Genomic DNA, 15,617 nt, shown 5'->3' with positions numbered 1-15,617 from the left:
ATGGATATTTAGATTATTTTGAGTATTTGTCACTATGAACAAAGTTGAAATAAATATCCAATTGTATATGTCCTTGGATATTAGTACTTTTTTAAGGATATATTTTAAAAGTTTGAATTTTTTATATAAAAGGGGATACATAGTTTTTATTTTCTTATAAACATCTTTATTACATGTGTTTTTAAACACTCCTCTAAATACATTAGAAAGCTATTACATCCATTCCCTAAAGTAACACTCTTGTCAAACACTCACATAACCGTAGGTAATACATGTGGGGGGCTTTGTGGGTTTTTTTGGTTTTCTTATTGAAATATATTTGACATACAACATTGTGTAAATTTAAGGTGAACAATATGCCAATTTGATACATCTATATCTTATAACATTATTGCCCTTGTAGCAATAATTAGCACCTATATCACGTCACATAATTATTATTTCTTTTTAGGGATCAGAATAATTAAAATCTAGTCCCTTAGCAAGTGCTGATTATAATACAATATTGTTACATAGTTTTAATATTAGTAGATACTACTGTGTTACTCCCCCAAAAGCTGTGGCAATTCATGCTCCTAATTCATTGTGTTGAATGAATACAATAATATATTACATATTATATATATATATACCAACTATATATAATACAATGTGTATGTGTATGAATGAATGCTCATTCTCATACTTTCACCTACACTAGATCACATTAACTAATTTTTGCCAATCTGTTGGACAGCTCATTTTTGTTTAATTTCTCTAATAGAGAGATTGGGCATCTTTGATTAGGTTTGCTTACCATTCAGAATTCCTCTTCTATCATTTGTCTGTTTATGTCACTTGCCTATTTTTCTATTGAGTTGTTGACTTTTTCCTATCACTTCAGCAGAGATGTTTGTATAGCAGAAAAGTCATTTGTTGATGACATAAGTACAAAAATTTTCTTGCAATTGTATCATTTGTGTTTATTCTTTTTTTCATTTCCAAGTTTTCATTTTTGTGCAGTAATCTTTTCTTTTATGGATCCTGGCCTCCTGTCTTGCTTAAGAAGCTCACACCCTACCCCAAGATTTCCTACTGTCCAAATTTTCTTTTAACATTTTTGTAGTTCTGTTTTGTTTGTTTATATCTTTATTCTGTCTGAAATGTATTTTCACATATAGTGTGCAATAAGAATCTAGATTTATCTTTCCTGTTATAGAAAAGCAATTTCCACTTAAAGGACAAAAGAGTAAGTTGAACCAACAGCAAAGACTCTGACCTTCTTAGCCTGAAATTTAAAAATGAACTCGTGGGTCCTAAACTTTTCCTTACCAATTCCCTTGTAGGAACTCTAGTAACCAAAAGATCATGCAATGTAGAGATGACAGAATAAAAATTTTAAATATCACACTGATGTAGAAAGGGGTTAATTCTAAATGCTGAAAGTCCTTTGGAGGAGATCAAACCCACGGCAGACATCTTCCTTCATCTCCCACCTTCCCTTCTCCCACCTTTCCTTCCCCTTCCACAATACAGTTGCCATAATGTAGGAAATGTTTCTGGCATGCTGAGGATGCTCAGTAGTTGTGTTGGGCACCTTTCCTCCTCCCTTTGACCTGAGTTAAAGTGTCTCAAGATGACAGGTGGAATAGAACAAGTTAGGGAATCTGTACTTTGTAAGCTTTCTGATAATTATATTCTCTAGGTTAATTTTCCTGTACTCTCAGTAATCAGTTTGGTCTTTTCAATGCTCTTTTGCATCTTTTGCTAAGCTATGAAGACAGGTACAGCCAGGGTAGCTGTGGCAGCAGGATGGATGTCAGAGACAGGATCTCTTGGGGTGGGTCTGCCCCAAGCCCACAACACTCCCATCTCCTGACAGTGAGTCCTACCCACTGCTGGTGCTTGACAGTTCTGGGACTTGTTTCTGTAAAGGAGAGTCTCCCCCTCAAAACCCCTCTCTGTCACCTGCTGCCCTCAGATGACAGGGAGCTGGAAACCCAAACACTCAGAACCATTCATGGTCAGCACCTTTGATACTTTTATTAAAGCAGCAGGTGGGCAAGATGGCTCAGCAGACCCCTGAGGATAACTGCCCACACCAGGCTCACAACCCTCCCTCTGACCTTCTCTTCCACCCTAGGGTGTGAGGGCTGAGGAGAATAGGGGCCAAACTCCAGGAAAGTATTTAACATCAGCTCTCTCTCTTTCTTTGCAGGCAGGACAAGGCAATTAGACAGGACAAGTATTAAAAGTCCCAAAGGGGGGAAGTGGTGTACCCACAACATGACTAACAATAATGTACAACTGAAATCTCACAAGGTTGTAATCTATCATAACACTAATAAAAAATAAAAAATTAAATTAAAAAAAAAAAGTCCCAAAGGGGGCTGGTGACAAGCCCATCTCCCCTCTGCCTCCACCGTCCCTCTTACAGACATCCACAGGATAGAGGGCAGGACAGCAGGGGTCAAGGGCTAAGACCTAAGGAACAGTAAGGCAATCTAGGCTCTAGGGGAGAATCCATACCAGCTGGGACCTCATAGTGGGAATGGTGAGGAGGTGGAGCAGAACCATGGACACCGTTGCTGAGAGGCTACAGAGACTATTCATCCAAGCAAATTGGGTTTTTCCACACACAGACCACCCTCACATCCCTCCAGAAGGTAGTGTGATGGTAGTAACAGTGTGAGGACAAGACTTTTGTTAGAGATTACATTGACTGATTTTGAAGGTGGTGAGGTGGCAGCTATAAAGGCCAGGCTTCCTCACACACCTCACAGCTGGACCTTCACAGAGGCCACCTGTGTTGGGAAACACACTATGGATAAAGGTCTTACTCTTCTTATAGCTCTTCTCAGTGGCCAACCCTGGAATCTTCATTATCATGTCACAGCATTCTTTGTACCTGCCAGAGACCTTTGCTTTGGGCCTGTCAACATGAGGATGCAGGAAGTCACGGGCCTCAGAGAAGCCAGGCTGGTCCATTAGTAGGAGCAAGAGGAGGGTCATTCCAGAAGCATGTCTCCTGTTAGAAAAAGGAGAAAGGTGGCAAAAAGGAGAAACTTACCTCCTAGCCCAGAACACCAGAACTTCATGTGCTCAAAGCCCCCTGCCACGGGATTACAAATGTTCTCTACTTGTCTCCAACACCTGCTCCCCTACCCTCATCCCAGAAAATCAGTGTAGTCCATCCACCTTTCAACATCTACCTTCCTTTCCTCTCTCAAGGCCCTCCTTCTTTTATTTCCTCCCATTCCACTGCTGGCACCCAGCACATTCTTAATTATTTTCCTTAAGACTACACTTATTTGAGAGGGGTGGCCCAGTGGTGCAGTGGTTAAATGTGCACGTTCTGCTTCGGCAGCCCGGGGTTCGCTGGTTTGGATCCCAGGTGCGGACATGGCACCACTTGGCAAGCCATGCTGTGGTAGGCGTCCCACATATAAAGTAGAGGAAGACGGGCACAGATGTCAGCTCAGGGCCAGTCTTCCTCAGCAAAAAGAGGAGGATTGGGAGCAGTTAGCTCAGGGCTAATCTTCCTCAAAAAAAAAAAAATACACTTATTAAAGAAATTGTGGTAGAGGGACCTGTTACTCAAAGAGGTAGGCACCTTCCACCCCTTTATGGTCTTACATAAGAGAGCAAAACTGAATCTCAAGTGATTTTTGATCCTCACTCAAGCAGTAACACTAATTTGTAGAGTGCTCTGCAGTGATGCTTTTAAAATTTTAATGTGCATCTGAATATCTGGGGATCTTGTTAAAACGCAGGTTCTGGTTCAGTAGATTTGGAATGGGACCTGAGATTTTCATTTCTAACAAGCCGCCTGGTGATTTTGATGCTGCTAGTTCTCAGGCCACACTTTAAATAACAAAGCTTTAGCATTTACAAAGACCTCTCACACATACAAAATTACCACTCTATCTGTGTGGTAAGGCAGGTATTACGGTAACTCGTTTTTAGTAACTGATTTTCAGGGAGGTTAAATGAATTGTCCAAAGTCATATAACATCATGGATCTGAACACAAATCTTAGAACCTCTGGGGCCAAGGAAAAGTCTCAAGTATGTTCCAACCTAGATTAATCCAGCAGCCTGCTATATTACATATCAATACAAAGCCCTTCCTTCGGCAACCTGCTTCACATCTGCACAAGAGAAAAGCTTCACCAGCCACCCCTTTCTCTCTTGCTCACTCTGCCTTTCTTGTAAGAACCTTTCTTAGCCCTTTACACACTCCTATCTTCCCACTCTTCTCTCTGGAGCCAAAGAAGGGTCACCATGGCTACCTCCACCCCTCCAATGAAACACCTCACATACTCAGTCTTGGTCCTGTGTGTGCTCCTTTACTTGGCCCCAGGTGGCGGCCCCTGGAGAGTTACGTCCTGAAGATTCTGTGGCTGGAGAGGTTTCTGAGCCTCTCTCCTCTTAGGCTGTGTTGTTATAGCACCCAGCTGTAGGGGATTGGGGCTGGATGGCGTGGGGCTGAGTAATTTGGGTACTGATCCATCACTTTCTGATGCTGCAAGATGCTGAGACTTTCTGGCTTGATACCCAAAGCAGGCCTCATTCTATGTTCCATTTAATGAATACAAACATCAAGAGAAGAATTTTCCTGGATATAGAAGACGTCACACAGCCTGAAGTGTGAAGAGAAGCAAGGGGAAGGAGCTTGAACACCTGAGCCTCCAAATCAGCTTTGTCTCTATTCTCTGGACCTCTCTTTGCCACACGTTAGACAGTGAAGGGGTCCGTGTTCCCTCTACAGAGAAGCTAGGCGGCTCTGAAGGACAAGATACAACTAGAATGGCAGAAATCCCTCAACCAACTTGACCCAGCACAAGCAACAAGCCAGCCTCCACACATCTGCTCTCCCCCAACCCTGAAGCCCCCTAAGAAGCCTCAAGCCTCTCTGATCAGAGGATCTAGCAGTCAAAGTTTCTGGGGAAAATATTTATAGTTTTCTAGAGAGGAAAGGGCAGCAAGAAGGAAGTGAGGAGAGGCTGAAGGACCCTTGAAAAGAAAGGGCAGGACCTGAGGTCTGAGGGAAGGAACAGGAAGCTGGTGATGCTGGCAACTACTCTATCTTTAATACCCTCCTGGCTACTATGACTTGTGACCCTGGCACCCAAAGACCTGCCATCCTTCCACCCATTGCCAGGGCTTCATTCTCCAACTGTTTACCCTGGAACCACACTCTACGACAGTGCTCCAAATGCCTTGGCAGACTTACTTTGCCTGACCACCGCAGCCTTCATCACTCGCCTGGGGCAGGCTACTGTCTTTGTCTCTCTGCTTGTTGATTCTTTCAGCCTGACCTCTCAGCCCTTCAGGGCCTCCTCCTTCCATGATCCAGAACTTCTCATGTAATTCAGGCCCCACCTGATCTGCCACAGGCCAACGGGCAGGGACTATTATTTCCAGACCACAGTATAGAACACTGAAGTAAAGAGATATATACCTAGCAATGAAAAAGATCTGACTAGATTTCTGGTCAGTGCAGCTCTGGAGAGACAGTTAAAAAGACTGGAGTGTTCCGATTTCCAAAGCAGCATGTAGGAAGTTTGGAAGTCACCACTCCATCCTTACAACAAGTAAAATCAACAACTGAAAAACAACAACTCTTCTTAAATCTGACAAATAAAAATGGCAAGCAATAGGATATATTGGAGTATATGAGGAAGCCATTTGGTATAAACCTAATTCAGCCTGACTTCTTTTTTTTCCTCCAAAAGGGCCTGACTGGCTATTGAGCACGTATTGCATATCTGCTTAGACATTTCCTATGGCCAGAACAAAGGTCCTTGAGATAAAGATGCAACTTCCCCCCGACATTAGCATTTTTCCTTAGGCTAGGAACTGATTGCTGCACTCACCTCCCAGCTCACCTGTGACCACCCAGCTGGAGACAACAGACTGCCACCCTGCTGTGTTCACCGAGACAGAAGACCTACCTGCTATTTCCATCAATCGCTGTGCTGACAGAGTAGTCTCGCGACTATTGTAAAAGGGACATTCCAATCATATGTGAAACATCCTCTTTGAGGGTATATAACGACCCTGTATACCCTCCCACCTCTTTGGAGTGCTCTGTTCCTTTGTGGAAAGACTCTCCCGGGTTATAATCCTCAGATTTAAGCTCAGAATAAACTCACCCAAATTTTCATTTATAGATTGGATATGGATTATTTTCGTCGACAAATCCATCAGACAAGTGAGGTCACAGGGCAAACCACTGGCCCCAAAACTGGAGAGACCCACAGATGAATATAGAGAATCACAACTTACTGGAGCAGAAACCCACAAGCAGCAACCTCCATGGAACCAGTGCTGGGGTAGGGAAACCTGACGTGTAATTGGTGATTTCCTGGAGGCTCCCGTACAGATGAGTCTTAGAGATAAAAACTCCACAGGACCCAGTCACGGGAGGGCTCCCAGGATTTTGTGAGTTGTACCACCAGGAGCTCTACCTCATTCTCACAATGAGTATAGGAGAAAAATCCCTTCAGACTTCCAGCAGGAGGAGGGAAAATGGAACCCTTTTGAAACACACCAGAGCATTCTGTCCATCTTAACAAGGCCTGCCGTCAGGGTAAACTGTTTAACCAGAGCCTAACATGCTGGGGTATTATCAGAGACTGACAGACCTGGGGGAAGGAAAATACCCAACTCCGGCCCACTCTAATCATCCCATCCCACCTCAGAGAGGGGAGGGTGACTGAGAAGCACAGGTGAAGTTCACAACCCAGAGGTACAGACTCACTAAAAGACTGAGACCCAATCACAGGACTACAGAATGCTTCCCCTCCCCACATACCCCTTCACCACGTTACTAAAGGCATATTTACAGCAGCTCCTTTTACCAAGCACATCATGTCCGGCTATCAAGAAAAAGTTAAAAGACCTACTGAAAGGCAAAAAAACACAGCGTGAAGAGATAAAGTAAGCATCAAAACCAGACTCAGATATTGCAGGGATGTTGAAATTCACAGATTTATTTAAAACAACTATAATTACCATGCTAAGGACTCTAAGGGATAAAGCAGACAGCATGCAATGTAAGCAGAGAGATGGAAATCCTAAGAAAGAACCAAAAGTAAATACAAGAGATCAAAAACACTGTGACAGAAATGAAGAACGCTTTTGATGGGCTTATTGGTAGACTGGACAGAGCTGAGGAAAGACCTCTCTGAGCTTGAGGACATCTCAATAGAAACCTCCAAAACTGAAAAGCAAACAGAAAAAAGACTGGGAAAAAAAACAGAACAGAATACCCAAGGACTATGGGACAACTACATAAGGTGTAACATATGTTTCATAGAGTCTATTTTTAAAAAAGAAAGAAGGAACATGGTGCCTTTGATCTAAAAGAGATTAGTTTCTACTATGATCGCCATATGTATCTATATTAGAAAATCATTATAAAAGGAAAATAAGATGTATTAAATCACAATGAGTTAAATGAAAATGCCCTTACTGGTGGAGATCACCTTTGAGCTGGCTGATCACAAGGGGATTGCATGAAAGTTTAACTCTATATTCTGAATTTATACACAGATCAAAAGACAGCAATCCTATAAAACTGTAGGTTGTAAGCACAACTCTAAAGCTGAAAATGTTACTGAGTCCTAAGGGACCAGTGACCAGGAAGTGGGTCATTTTTCCTGGAGCCACTCACACCAATAGAATGAGACAGGGTTCAAAATAGCTGAGCCGAAACTTTATTCATTGATTAATGAATGGAGGAGGCAGAGCTCATGCTCTAAAACACCTTCTCCCTGAAGGGCAGGTGAGCAGGGTTCTTATGGGAAGTGAAGGTGGAGGGGTCTGCGAGTCATCTCTTGGGGCAGGAGCATTTGGGGCACACATAGATCTTCCCTTCTTGCACATGGCACCTTTTGCACACGGCACCCCATTGCCATCTTGGACCTTTCTAATTTGGACCAGTTCTGCAGTTTGGCTATCTGGCAATGTTCTGCCTTGGTTCCTACAAGCAAGCACAACCTAAAAACAGAGCATTAGACATGGAAAATGTTTTAGGGACTTTTGAGTGACAAAAATGCTAGAAAAAAAGGCATTATTTAGTGTAACTCATCCTGAAGTTGTACAAGCCAATGAAATTATTAAATTCTTTGTTGTTTTTCTTCAAAACTTCAACCTGACGGAAGCAATAAATATATCTTGAATGCATTCACAAACTTCAACATTCACTGCTATAACCTTAATCCAGGCTATTTCCTCCCCCCACCTGAACTGTTGGAACAGTCTTCTAACTGGTTTCCTTACAATGTTTTCCCCCTACAATCCATTCACTACATAGCAGTAAATGTGACAATATGAAAACACAAATCAGATCATGTCATTATTTTTGGTTTTGTTTTTTGGGTTTTTTTGAGGAAGATCAGCCCTGAGGTAACATCTGCCAATCCTCCTCATTTTTGCTGAGGAAGACTAGCCCTGAGCTAACATCCATGCCCATCTTCCTCTATTTTATATGTGGGACGCCTAGTACCACATGGCATGCCAAGCGGTGCCATGTCGACACCCAAGATCTGAACCGGTGGACCCCAGGCCGCCAAAGCAGAATGTGCGAACTTAACTGCTGCACTTCCTGGCCGGCCCCCAGATCATGTTAATGTGGAGCTTTCATTCAGTCAATGGCTTTGACATAATACTTAGAATGAAATCCATAGTCCTTACAAGGATCTGAATGATCTAGCCTCATGCTACTTCTCCTATCTTTTCTTATAGCCCTAATCATCAGGCTCATTAACAATGCTAGACTTGCCTGACTCTTTCTCATCTTTCAAGTCTCAGATTAAGAACCATATTTTCACAATAAACTTGTACATGAATGTTCATAGCAGCATTATTCATAATAGCCAAAAAATGAAAACAACTCAAATATCCATCAGCTGATGAATGGTATAGCCATACAATGGAATATTACTCAGTCTTAAAAAAGAATGAGATTCTGAGACATGCTACAACTTGGATGAACCTTAAAGACATTACGCTAAGTGAAAAGCACTTAGGACAAATATTGTATGATTCTACTTATATAAGGTACCTAGAATAGGCAAATTGCTTAATATCTGACACAACTCTGTATATTTTAAACCTTGATTCTCCTCTACTACCCACGCCCTTTGGATGATACTGTATAAATGTAGGTTCACCAACTGTAACAAATGCATGTCTCTGATGGGGATGTTGAGAGTGGAAGAGGCTATGCAGGACTGGAGTATGGGGAATATGGGAACTGTCTTTACCTCCTGCTCAGTTTTCTTGTGAATCTAAAACTACTCTAAAAAATAAAGGCTATTAAAAAAAGACTTTGGAAAAGAACCAGAGAAGGCCAAAAGATGTTAATAAAGGTTAGATAAACAGAACTTCAGAAAAGAAGGTTAAAAGGAGCAATTAGTCAACACATTGAGTATGTTTTTTATTTCATCTTGTTTATACAAAAAACTAGGGGGACGGGGCCGACCCGTGGTCGAGTGGTTAAGTTCGCACACTCTGCTTCAGTGACCCAGGGTTTTGCCAGTTCGCATCCTGGGCAAGGACATGGCACCACTCATCAAGCCATACTGAGGTGGCATCCTGCATGCCACAACTGGAGGGACCCACAATTGAAGACGCGCAACTATGTACTGGGGGGCTGTGGGGGAAAAAGGAAAAATAAAATCTTAAAAAATAAAAAAAAAACTAAGGGGAGATGTGCCAACTGCAATTTGAAAGAAATAGAATAAAGCACTCTGCTCTGAAGAGAATGGACTATTTCTTATGCTTTCCTCCTGTGACGAGCCCCAGAACCCAGAACCCCCTCATGGGCCCCCAGATAGAACACATAGCTGTGAGCAGGGGACGGGATTGTCCTAAGAGCTCTCTGAGAGGAGGCCTCTAGCCTAGTTGCTAGGCTCTCTTACTGAGAGGGCTATGATATCCCCCTAGAATATGTGTGGGAGACCCTCGGGTCCTCCTGCATGATAGCTGTGGGAGTCCAAGGAAAGCAATATGTCCCTGCTGCAGTCTGGGCTTCTGCTCCCACGATGGGGAAGAAGAAGGTTGGCACTTCAACTCTTATTCAGTGCCCACCAGGAAGAACTGCAGGTGGTTTCCTCCTGAATAGGGGCAAGCACACTGCCCCTCTGATTATTCATTTTCTTCTGAATACAACAGAAGGAAAACATATTCCTTTGGCTCTACTCCTTGCGAAATAATAACTTTGGCACAATAGTACTCAGGTGCTTCTGGCTCCTTCCAGAATCTGCTTTCAGATTAGCTGGCAATAGTTCTATATAACCTTCCTAGGACAAGTGACGCAGTCAACAGATTGATTCTTCCTGACCCCTACGGTAGGCCATTAAAGTAGTCACTCTTGGAAGGGATATGTATAAGAAAGGAGAATGGTTGGATAATCGCTGTCTGAAGAGACCCAGAAAGAAAGGAAAATCGGATTAAAGATCAATAGACTTTTACCTCAAGGCAGCTGTTGAGCAGGTGGATGGTTAAGTCCACAGAACAAGTTTTAATATCTTGAAAGTTCATTAGAAAATTGTTTAAGCTAATTTTTTAAATGCTCATTTCTTCCAATAAACTACATCACACAAAATGGTTTCAACTCAGACCAAACTTGAGACACTTTTACAATTTTAAGATATTTTAATAGCTTATTATGGGGTTGAGGATTAGGAGATATTTCTCACCAGTGGCTAGAGAGGTTAGAGACATTATTCAAAGCACCCTTTTCCTGGAATCACAGTACCTAGGAAATGGAATTATCTTCAGAAAGTCACTTGTGAGCACCAAAGTAGAATAAAGGGGGCCAGTGGTCTAGAGGGCTCTGTCCGAGTCTGCTAGGGCTGCCATAACAAAATATCACAGACTGAATAATTTAAACAACAGAAATTTGTTTTCTCACAGTTCTGTAGGCTGGAAGTCCGAGATCAAGGTACCAGTAGGATTGGTTTCTCCTAAGCCCTCTCTCCTTGGTTTGCAGATGGCCCCCTTCTCTCTGTGTCCTCACATGGTCTTTTCTCTGTGCATGCACATCCCTGGTGTGTCTTCCTCTTCTTATAGGGACACCCATCCTATTGGATCAGTGACCCACCCTTCTGACATTATTTAGCCTTAATTAACTCCTTAAAGGCCTCATCTCCAAAACAATCACACTGGGGGTTAGGGCTTCAACATATGAATTTGAGTGGGACACAATTCAGCCCATAGTAGGCCTGTTTACCCGGACCCAGGTGGAGCCTGTGAGTAGCCACCTGGTGAGGAGCTGCTCTCCTCAGATAGTACTGGTTCAACATAAGAGTCTTGATCTCTGACCCCTTTTCCTTAGGCTCCAAGAAGACAACTCCCTTTATGTTTACAAAGTCTTTCGATAGGCAGGTGACAGCGCAATCACATAATTTAGGTTTCCGTTTTCTTAGTTATAAACACATTCCAGCCTGCCTCCCCTTGCTATGCCCAGGTTCCTTGAAGCATTTACCTGTCTCCAAGTCTCTTCAGGTACATATCTCCAGACAGTCCGTATGGATCTACAGCTTACACTATATCTAACCATGTCCATTATATGAACATTTTACTAGGTTAACATTAACCTAACACTTAGAAAATTAACCTTGCACTTAAAAAGACAGTGTGGGGGACTGGGTAAGAGCAGATTCTGAGGCCTAACTGCTCAACTTCAAATCCTAGCTCTGCCACTTAGTACCTCTGTGACTTTAAGCAAGTTAGTTAACCTCTTGGTGCCCAAGTTTACTCATCTGAAAAATACGTGTATACTAGTACCTTCTTCATAAGCAGGGCCAGGAGTAGGGTGAAGCAAGAGAGGCACCTAGAATGCAAAAGTGCGTTTGTGTGACCCTAAGTCAATGCCTCTTAAATTTTGCACCCTGGATGCTTCCCTTGCCTTGCCCCTAGACCCAGCCCTGCTCATAAAGTTGTTGTAAATGTTAAGTGAGCAAAACACTTAGAACAGAGTGACATCAGCATCATAGTAGAGTGAGATCTTCCCCTAGTCTCTCCCCACTAAGATACAATGAAACAGACATTCAGAAACCAAGAGAGGACATTCACACAACACAATAGACGTCTGAGATATCCACAGAGCCATATGTCTGAAGGTGGGAGTGCTGGACTCCCCTGCCCCTCCAAGAGGCAGTGGAAGGAAGTAAGGAGATCCCCTCTCCCCCCCCAAGCGACAGCAATCTACCAGTGAGGGACCTCACGTGGTGGCCAGTGCACAACACTGAGAGGAGAAGGGGGAAGAGGCAGCCCTGCACAAGAATGCTTGTGCTCTCAGAGTTTCTTACCAGCCTGTGGGAATGCTCACACTTAGGCAGCTAAGCAATCACAGGGGTATCCACACCAAGCTGAGCAGCCCAAGCTGGCAGACAGTGAGTGCAGAGCAGGGATGCACAGGATGGCACACATGAAACAAAGCACCCCTCCCACCCCACCTGGTGCACCAGCTCAGCCGATGGGCCAGAAGAGAGGATCCCCACCAGAGCACCTGCGCATACACATGTAAAGCAGCAGCAGGCAGTGGGCAAATGCAGACAGGCCCTGCGGCTATAGATTCCAACAGTCAGACATATCTGCCAGGGGTCACAGAGGGCTCAGAAAACACAGCTCCTGCTGCCCGAAGTGGTGGCAGGTGGAATCTGCAACCAGATAGTACCACTATGCAATGGCAAAAGTTCAGCCCATCAAATAGAATGAAGAGGTATATTAACACTCCAGACCAGAAGGAAAATGACAAGTACCCAGAAATCAATCCTGAAGTCACAGAAATTTATAATCTAAATGACAGAGAATTCAAAATAGTTGTCATGAAGAAATTCAACAAGTTACAAGAAAACTCAGAAAGACAGCTTAATGATCTCAGGAATAAAATTAATGAACAGAGGGAATTTTTCACAAAAGAGACTGAAACTATAAAAAGAAAAATCACAAATGTTGGAAATGGAGCAGGCCCTGTGGCTAAGTGGTTAAGTGCATGCACTCCACTTCAGTGGCCCAGGGTTTCACCAGTTCGGATCCTGGGCACAGACCCAGTACCACTCACCAGGCCATGCTGAGGCGGCATCCAACATAGCAGAACCAGAAGGACCTACACCTATAATATACAACCATGTACTTGGGTCCTTTAGGGAGGAAAAAAAAAGGAAGACTGGCAACAGATGTTAGCTCAGGGCTAATCTTTAAGAAAAAAAATAGAAATGTTGGAGATGAAAAACACAATGAATGACATAAAGAAAAATCTGGAGTCTTTAATATATAGAGCTGATATTATGGAGGACAGAATCAGTAATTTAGAGGACAGAAATATAGAAATGCAGCACATGGAGAAAGAGAGAGAACTAAGACTAAAAAGAAATGAAGAAATTCTCCAAGAAATATCTGATTCAATTAGAAAATGTAACATAAGGATTATAGGTATTCAAGGGGGAGAAGAAAGGGAGAAAGGAGCAGAGAGTTTGTTCAGAGAAATATTAGCTAGAACTTCCCAAACCTGGGGAAGGAGCTGGAATTACATATAAATGAAGAGAAGAGAACTCCTAATTACATTAATGTAAAAAGACCTTCTCAAAGGCATATATTAGTAAAACTGGCAAAAGTCAATGACAAAGAAGCAGGAAGGCAGAAGAAAATAACCTACAAAGGAACCCCTATCAGGCTTTCAACAGATTTCTCAGCAGAAAACTTATAGGCTAGGAGAGAGTAGAATGATATATTCAAAATTCTGAAAGACAAAAATTTTCAGCCAAGAATACTCTATCCAGTGAAACTATCCTTCAGAAATGATGGAGAAATAAAAACTTTCCCAGATAAACAAAAGCTGAGGGAGTTCAACGTCCCAAGACTACCCCTACAAGAAATGATCAGGAAGGCCCTCATACTTGAAAAAAAATGAAAGGGTATTCATGGAAATAGAACAGAGAATTCTAAAATTCATGAGGTTACAAAAGACCCTGAATAGCTAAAGCAATCCTGAGAAAAAATAACAAAGCTGGAGGCATCACAATCCCTGACTTCAAGATATACTACAAAGCTATAGTAATCAAAACAGCATGGTACTGTACAAAAACAGACACACAGATCAATGAAACAGAATTGAAAGCCCAGAAATAAAGCCACATGTCTACGGACAGCTAATCTTCAACAAAAAAGCCAAGAACATACAATGGAGAAAGGAAAGTCTCTGCAATAAATGGTATTGGGAAAACTGGATAGCCACATGCAAAAGAACGAAAGAAGACCATTATCTTTCACCACACACAAAAGTTAACTCAAAGTGGATTAAAGACTTGAAGGTAAGACATGAAACCATAAAGCTCCTAGAAGAAAATATAGGCAGTACACTCTTTGACATAGGTCTTTGAAGCATCTTTTTGAATGCCATGTCTACTCATGCAAAGGAAACAAAAGAAAAAATAGACAAATGGGACTTCTTCAGACTAAAGAGCTTCTGCAAGGCAAAGGAAACCCGGAACAAAACAGAAAGACAACCCACCAACTGGGAGAAAATATTTGTAAATCATATATCCAACAAGGAGTTAATCTCCAAAATATATAAAGAACTCACACAATTCGACAACAAAAAAATAATCCACTCAAAAAATGGGCAGAGGATACGAACAGACATTTTTCAAAGAAGATATACAGATGGCCAATAGGCACGTGAAAAGATGCTCAACATCACTAATCACTAATCATTAGGTAAATGCAAACCAAAACTACAATGAGATATCACCTTAGACCTGTTAGAATGGCTATAATTACTAAGACCAAAAAAAATAACAAATGTTGGAGAGGATGTGGAGAAAAGAGAACACTCATACACTGATGGTGGGAGTGCAAACTGGTGCAGTCACTATGGAAAGACTATGAGGATTTCTCAAAAAATTAAAAAATAGAAATACCATACAACCCAGCTTCCCACTATTGGGTATTTATCCAAAGAACTTGAAATCAACAATTCAAAGAGACTTATGCACCCCTATGTTCATTGCAGCATTATTCACAATAGCCAAGATGTGGAAGCAACCCAAGTACCCATCAACTGATGAATGGATAAAGAAGATGTGGTGTACATATATACAATGGAATACTACTCAGCCATAAAAAAAGACAAAATCGTCCCATTTGCAATGACATGGATCAATCTTGAGGGTATTATGTTAAGCGAAATAAGCCAGACAGAGAAAGACAAACACCATATGATTTCACTCATATGTGGAAGATAAGCAAACACATGGACAAAGAGAACAGATTAGTGGTTACCAGAGGGGAAGGGGGGTAGGGGGATAGGTATAAGGGGTAAAAGGGCACATATATATGATGACTGACAAATAATAATATACAACTGAAATTTCACAATGTTACAAACTTATGAAGTCAATAAAATAATTTTTAAAAAAAGAAAAACACTTAGAAAAGAGCTTGGCATACAGCAAGGGATATATAAATGTTAGACAAACCTCAGTTACTATTATGGCAATGATGATGATGATGAGAGTACCCTCGGGAAGGAGCCAGAGCAGGATCTTGAAGAATTTGATTTAATTAAAAACACAAAAACCAGTTGTTGACCTTTTGCCTCTTGGCACCCCTGAAAGCAAG

Source organism: Equus caballus, chromosome 1 (genome assembly GCF_041296265.1).
Source record: "Equus caballus isolate H_3958 breed thoroughbred chromosome 1, TB-T2T, whole genome shotgun sequence".
Taxonomy (NCBI): domain Eukaryota; kingdom Metazoa; phylum Chordata; class Mammalia; order Perissodactyla; family Equidae; genus Equus; species Equus caballus.
Note: the sequence above shows the minus strand (reverse complement) of the source record.